The sequence below is a fragment of the Panthera tigris genome, chromosome D1, assembly GCF_018350195.1.
Source record: "Panthera tigris isolate Pti1 chromosome D1, P.tigris_Pti1_mat1.1, whole genome shotgun sequence".
Lineage (NCBI taxonomy): Eukaryota > Metazoa > Chordata > Mammalia > Carnivora > Felidae > Panthera > Panthera tigris.
Genome location: NC_056669.1, coordinates 94,994,702 through 95,001,012, shown reverse-complemented (window position 1 = coordinate 95,001,012; position 6,311 = coordinate 94,994,702).

Genomic DNA, 6,311 nt, shown 5'->3' with positions numbered 1-6,311 from the left:
CATTGAATCTGTAGATTGCTTTGGGTAGTATGGGCATTTTAACAATATTTGTTCTTCCAGTCCCTAAACATGGAATATCTTGTCATTTGTTTGTGTCATTTTCAATTTCTTTCATCAGTGTTTTATAGTTTTTAGAGTAAGGTCTTTCACTTCCTTGATTAAGTTTATTCCTTGGTATTTTATTCTTTTTGGAGCAATTGTAAAATGGAATTGTTTTCTTATATCTCTTCCTGCTATTTAATTATTAGCAATTGAAACACAATTGATTTTTTATGTATCCTGCAACTTTACTGACTTCGTTTTTTACTTCTAATAGTTTTTTGGTGGAGTCCTTTGGGTTTCCTATGTATAGTATCATGTCATCTGCAAATAGGGACAGTTTAACTTCTTCCTTAACAATTTGGATGCATTTATTTTTTTTGTCTGAATGCTGTGGCTAGGACTTCCAGTACTATGTTGAATAAAAGTGGTGATAGTGGATATCCTTGTTCTTGTTCCTGATCATAGAGGAAAAGCTCTCAGTTTTTCACCATTGAATATGATGTTAGCTGTGGATTTTTCATGTTGAGGTGTGTTCCCTCTAAATCCACGTTGTTGAGAGTTATCATGAATAGATGTTAAATTTTGTCAAATACTTTTTCTGTATTGAGATGTCATATGATTTTTATCCTTTCTTTTGTCATTGTGGTGTATCACATTGATTGATGTGCAAATATTGAAGCATCCTTGCATCCCTGGAATAAATGCCACTTGACCAAGGTGAATGATTCTTTTAATGTATTTTTGAATGCAGCTTGCATTTTGTTGAGGATTTTTGCATCTATGTTCACCAGAGATACTTGCCTGTATATTTGTTTTGGTAGTACTTTGTAAATTTTGAACAGCTAAACTTGTGAGTAATTCTTTGTTCAATTAATTATACATTCTTAGCATACGATAGCAGGAAGCATTTCCTGTACAAATATATTTTTATCTTCCAAAAACCTTGGTTAGTTTGACTTTTATTTATTATCTCTATAGAATTTTTGAAGCCAGGAATTGGACAGTGATAAAATGAACTTTCTGGATCATTTCCTCCTTTGGGCCATTTTAACTGAAAGTTGCAGAGAATCTCCATACTGTTTATTCCTTAGAGAAAATATAAGATATAAATATACCTGAGAGAATTAACATTCTGGTTTAAATTCTGTTAATTGATTACCTTTTGCTTCATAGAAAACCAACTTAAATTGTAGTGGCTTAAATGTTTAACTTTAAAACATGATTTATTATATTTCATAGTTTGTTGGCTAGACTCATCTGGGTGTTTCTTCTCCTGCTTGGCTGGGGTCACTCATAAGGCTGCACTCAGCTGGGACCTCAGCTGGGGCTGTCCCAGAATGACTCCACATACATATCTAGTGCTTTAGCTGGAGTGGCTGAAATGGCTAGGAGTGGCTGGGTTGTCTCTCAGGATAGTTACAGAGGCTTCTGACATGGTGGCCAGGCTCCTTGAGGGCCAGACCCAGAACTGGGAAGTGTCTCTTCTGCATTCTACTGGTCGGAGAAGGGAATAAGGGTAGCTCAGATTCGAAGGGAAAAGGAAATAGACTCATCTTGATAAGTGAAGCATTATGTTCAAGCAGATATGGAAGGAATTATTGGCAGCTTACTCTGCATATAGTTAATTCCTTTAGAGGGATTTTGAATTGATAGAAGTTGAAAAGGTGGATAGGGAGGGAGGCTAGTTATGGCAGGGAGGGCTGTAGAGGTATATCTTTCCAACAACTATATGCAAAGTGAACACAGTTTACAAAGGGAAGGCAGAGAGTACCTAAATATAATAATTTCATTTAGAAATAGTTTGCCAAATAGATCAAGCAGTCTGAAGCATGAGGACTACTATGGATGAGACCCAATGTCTAGTCAGCCAAGGATTCTAATTCACAGTGACACCAGGGCTGCTCTGAGGATAGCATGATGGTCAGCCCCAAAAGAATTTTCCAGATACAGACTTCCCAGACATTAATTTATCAAAAGCCTTACAGCTGTTAATATATTTGGGGAGGACAGTTTCTGTGGAGTAACTGTATTGTCTATTCACTGTAAGTAGCTAAAGATCATACCTGTCCCCACCCCCAGTTTTTACTACCACATACACTCAAATTTCAATATCCTCATTTTTTAAAATTTATTTTTATTTTAATTTACATCCAAGTTAGTTACCATATAGTGCAAAAATGATTTCAGGAGTAGAATCCAGTGACTCATCCCCTATATATAATACCCAGTGCTCATCCCAACAAGTGTCCTCCTTAATGCCCCTTGCCCATTTAGTCCATCCCCCCACCCCAAACCCCTCCAGCACCCTCAGTTTATTTTCTGTATTTAACAGTCTCTTATGTTTTGTCCCCCTCCCTGTTTTTATATTATTTTTGCTACCTTTCCTTTATGTTCATCTGTCTTGTATCTTAAATTCCACATATGAGTGAAGTCATGATATCTGTCTTTCTCTAATTTCGCTTAGCATAATACACTCTGGTTCCATCCATGTTGTTGCAGATGGCAAGATTTCATTCTTTTTGATCACTGATTAGTATTTGCATGCATACACACACACACACACACACACACACACACACACACCACATCTTCTTGTCTATTCATCAGTCAATAGGCATTTGGGCTCTTTCCATACTTTGGCTATTGTCAACAGTGCTGCTATAAACATTGGGGTGTGTGTGCCCCTTGGAATCAGAATTTTTATATCCTTTGGGTAAATATCTAGTAGTGTAATTGCCAATTTGTAGGGTAGTTCTATTTTTAATTTTTTGAGGAACCTCCATACTGTTTTCCAGAGTGGCTGCACCAGTTTGCATTCCCACTAGCAGTGCAAAAGGGTTCCCCTTACTCTGCATCCTGGCCAACATCTGTTGTTGCGTGAGTTGTTAATTTTAGCCATTCTGACAGGTGTGAGGTGGTATCTCATTGTGGTTTTAATTTGTATTTCCCTGATGATGAGCGATGTTGAGCATTTTTTCATGTGTCTGTTAGTGTCTATTCATGTCTTTTGCCCATTTCTTCACTGGATTATTTGTTTTTTGGGGAGTTGAGTTTGATAAGTTCTTTATAGATTTTGGATACTAACCCTTTATCTGATATGTCATTTGCAAATATCTCTCCCATTTCATAGGTTGCCTTTTAGTTTTGCTGATTGTTTCCTTTGCTGTGCAGAAGCTTTTTATCTTGATGAAGTCACAATAGTTCACTTTTGCTTTTGTTTCCCTTGCCTCCAGAAACATGTTGAGAAAGACACTTACTGCAGTCGAGGTCAAAGAGATTTTTGCCTGCTCTCTCCTCAAGGATTTTGATGGCTTCCTGTCTTACGTCTAGGTCTTTCATCCATTTTGAGTTTATTTTTGTGTATGGTGTAAGAAAATGGGCCAGGTTCATTCTTCTGCATGTGGCTGTCTAGTTTTCCCACCATTTGCTGAAGAGACTGTCTTTATTCCACTGGATATTCTTTCCTGCTTTGTCAAAGATTAGTTGGCCGTACGTTTATGGGGCCATTTCTTGGTTTTCTATTCTGTTCCATTGATCTGAGTGTCTGTTTTTGTGCCAGTACGATACTGTCTTGATTACAGCTTTGTAATACAGCTTGAGGTCCAGAATTATGATGCCTGCAGCTTTGGTTTTCTTTTTCAGGATTGCTTTTGGCTATTGGGGGTTTTTCTGGTTCCATACAATTAATATCCTCATTTTATGACGAAACTCAAGTTCATTCTATTAAAACCTTTTGTGAGTTTGGGCTTTTTGATCTTATCACTTTATAGAAAGTTAAATTTTAGTTTTTCCTCATTGGAATACCATTTCCTCATTTTTTATTTGTTCTCTGTTCCTTTTCTGATAAATTTCTTGAGGAATACTAACTGGAGCTGCATCTAGTATTCTGTGTATCTAGGCCTTATCTCAGATTTTTTTAATGTTTATTTATTTTTAGAGAGAGAGAGACAGAGCACAAACAGGGGAGCGGCAGAGTGAGGGAGACACAGAATCTGAAGCAGGCTCCAGGCTCTGAGCTGTTGGCACAGAGCCCGACACGGGGCTCAAACCCATGAACTGTGAGATCGTGACCTTGGCCGAAGTTGGATGGCTCAGCCGACTGAGCCACTCAGGTGCCCCTGAAATCTTGTTTCTATTATCAACTCTCTATGACCAGAATTTTACTGGATTTTCTTACTTCTGATTGCATTAGTTTTACCTAATAAATGTGAAACTTCTAGGAATCAATCTACAATTTCTTAGGTTTTTTGATAGATTAGATTTCATTGGTCTAAGTTTTAGTTTCCATCGCACTTGCTAGAATTGAATCTCATTTTTTCCCACCTGACCAGAACTGCTTTGAGTTCCTCCTATAGTTTCCAACACGGGAGAAGATAGTGTGCTTGGGGAGCACACAGGTGCATGGTCCTGTACACACCTTGGGAGGAAAGGCTTCCGAAACAGAATGAAATCTAGTGGGGTCTGAAGGATGAATCCATTAGCTGGATGAATAGGGGTGGAGTGGGGGGTGGGTAACAATGATTTTCTTGACTGGGGAAACATGCCTCAGTATCAGAAAGAGCACGGTGCCCTCTGAGTCACTGAAAGCAGTTCATTATCATAGATGAGGAATTTAGGAGCCCAGGGATTGAAACTAGGAACCTAAAAGCTTTGGGATAGCACCCCAACCCACTTTTTTGTTTTTAGCACAGCCTGGCGTTCTTAAAGCCAAGTGTTCCGCAGTTTTTGTTGCCTCCATCTCAAATGCTTTTCCTTGAGATCTTCACTAGCCTGGCTCCAAATCATCATCCAGGTCTTGGCTCAAATTAATTCTTTACAGACTTTTCCTAACCATGCTTTCCGTGTTAGCTCTTACACATTGTCACATTAGAATGCTTCAGCATTTTCATACTTCTACTCTCTGAATTCAGCCTATTTATCAGGCTCTGTGTACTAGAATGTGAACTCCCAGCAGTTTGCCTCTCTTGTTCATTACTATGTTCCAGAGCCTGAAACACTGCCTTTGACTTTTTATCGAAAGCTTACCATGTGCCAAGCGCTGTTTTAGGTAGTTGTGATTATCAGTGAGCAAAATGCAAAAATCTTTCCCTTTGTGGCATTTTAGCCACATTACATTCTATCAGGAGAAGACAGAGTAAACAACATGCAAGTAAACTATACAGTATGTTAGAAGTTGGCAAATGCTCTAAAGAACATGCAGCAGGGTTAATTAAGTGGGATTTGGAGTCTTGGCAGGATAGAAAAGGGGCATTGCAATATATCATGTTCCTTGAGAAGGTGATCTTTTGAGGATTTGAAGGAGATGGAATTAGACAAGCAGATAGAAGGGAAAGAGTAGCCAGTGCAAAAATCCTAAGGCAGGTGTGTCTGCCTAGGCTGCAGGAAGCCAGGTGACTGGGGCAGAGTGATGGAGAGGAAGGACAGCAGCTGAGGTCAGGGATGAAAAGCCATGGCATTTTTAAAATTTGTATTCTGAAATGAGCCACTGAACAGCTTCAAGTAGGAGTGGATCTCTGCTGTCATGTTTAGAACAGGCTGTCAAGAATCCAGTGTAAGAGCAGGGAGATCAGTTAGAAGGCTACCATGAAACTCCAGGCAAGAAATGATGGACAAAGAAATTTGGCAGTCCTCATCATGTAGGTGGTACTAAAGCTACAGGACTGGCTGTGATCATCAAGGGAATTTAGATATCTCGTTCTGATCCATTTAAATTTTGGCTTTAAAACACTCCTAACAGGGGCATCTGGGTGGCTCAGTCGGTTAAGTGGCCGACTTCAGCTCAGGTCATGATCTCATGGTTTGTGAGTTAAAGGTGTCAGGCTCTGTGCTGATTGCTCAGAGCATGGAGCCTGCTTCTGTTTCTGTGTCTCCCTCTCTCTCTGCCCCTCCCTCATTTGCGCTCTCTCTGCCTTTCAAAAATGAATAAATGTTAAAAAATAATAATAAAAATAAATAAAACACTCCTAACCATTCTACTTCAGGAAGACTTTTAGTAAAGGCTGGCAGTCAAATGAAGACATTCTGACTTACTTTACATATTAACTTGAAGATGGTAATTAGTTATTTCACAATGTTTTGGCAAGTATGTATCTGCTGTTTTGCTTCAATAAAAATAACCAAATCCTTTTTTTTCCAGAAGTATATGAGTTCTTAAACACAAACCTCAAAGGATGAAATTTAAAGATAACTTGCAAGACTGAACTCCTTGAAGGCAGAGCCAACTTGTCCATCTTTGTATTTTCAGTCTAACACACTGCTTGGCAGTATTG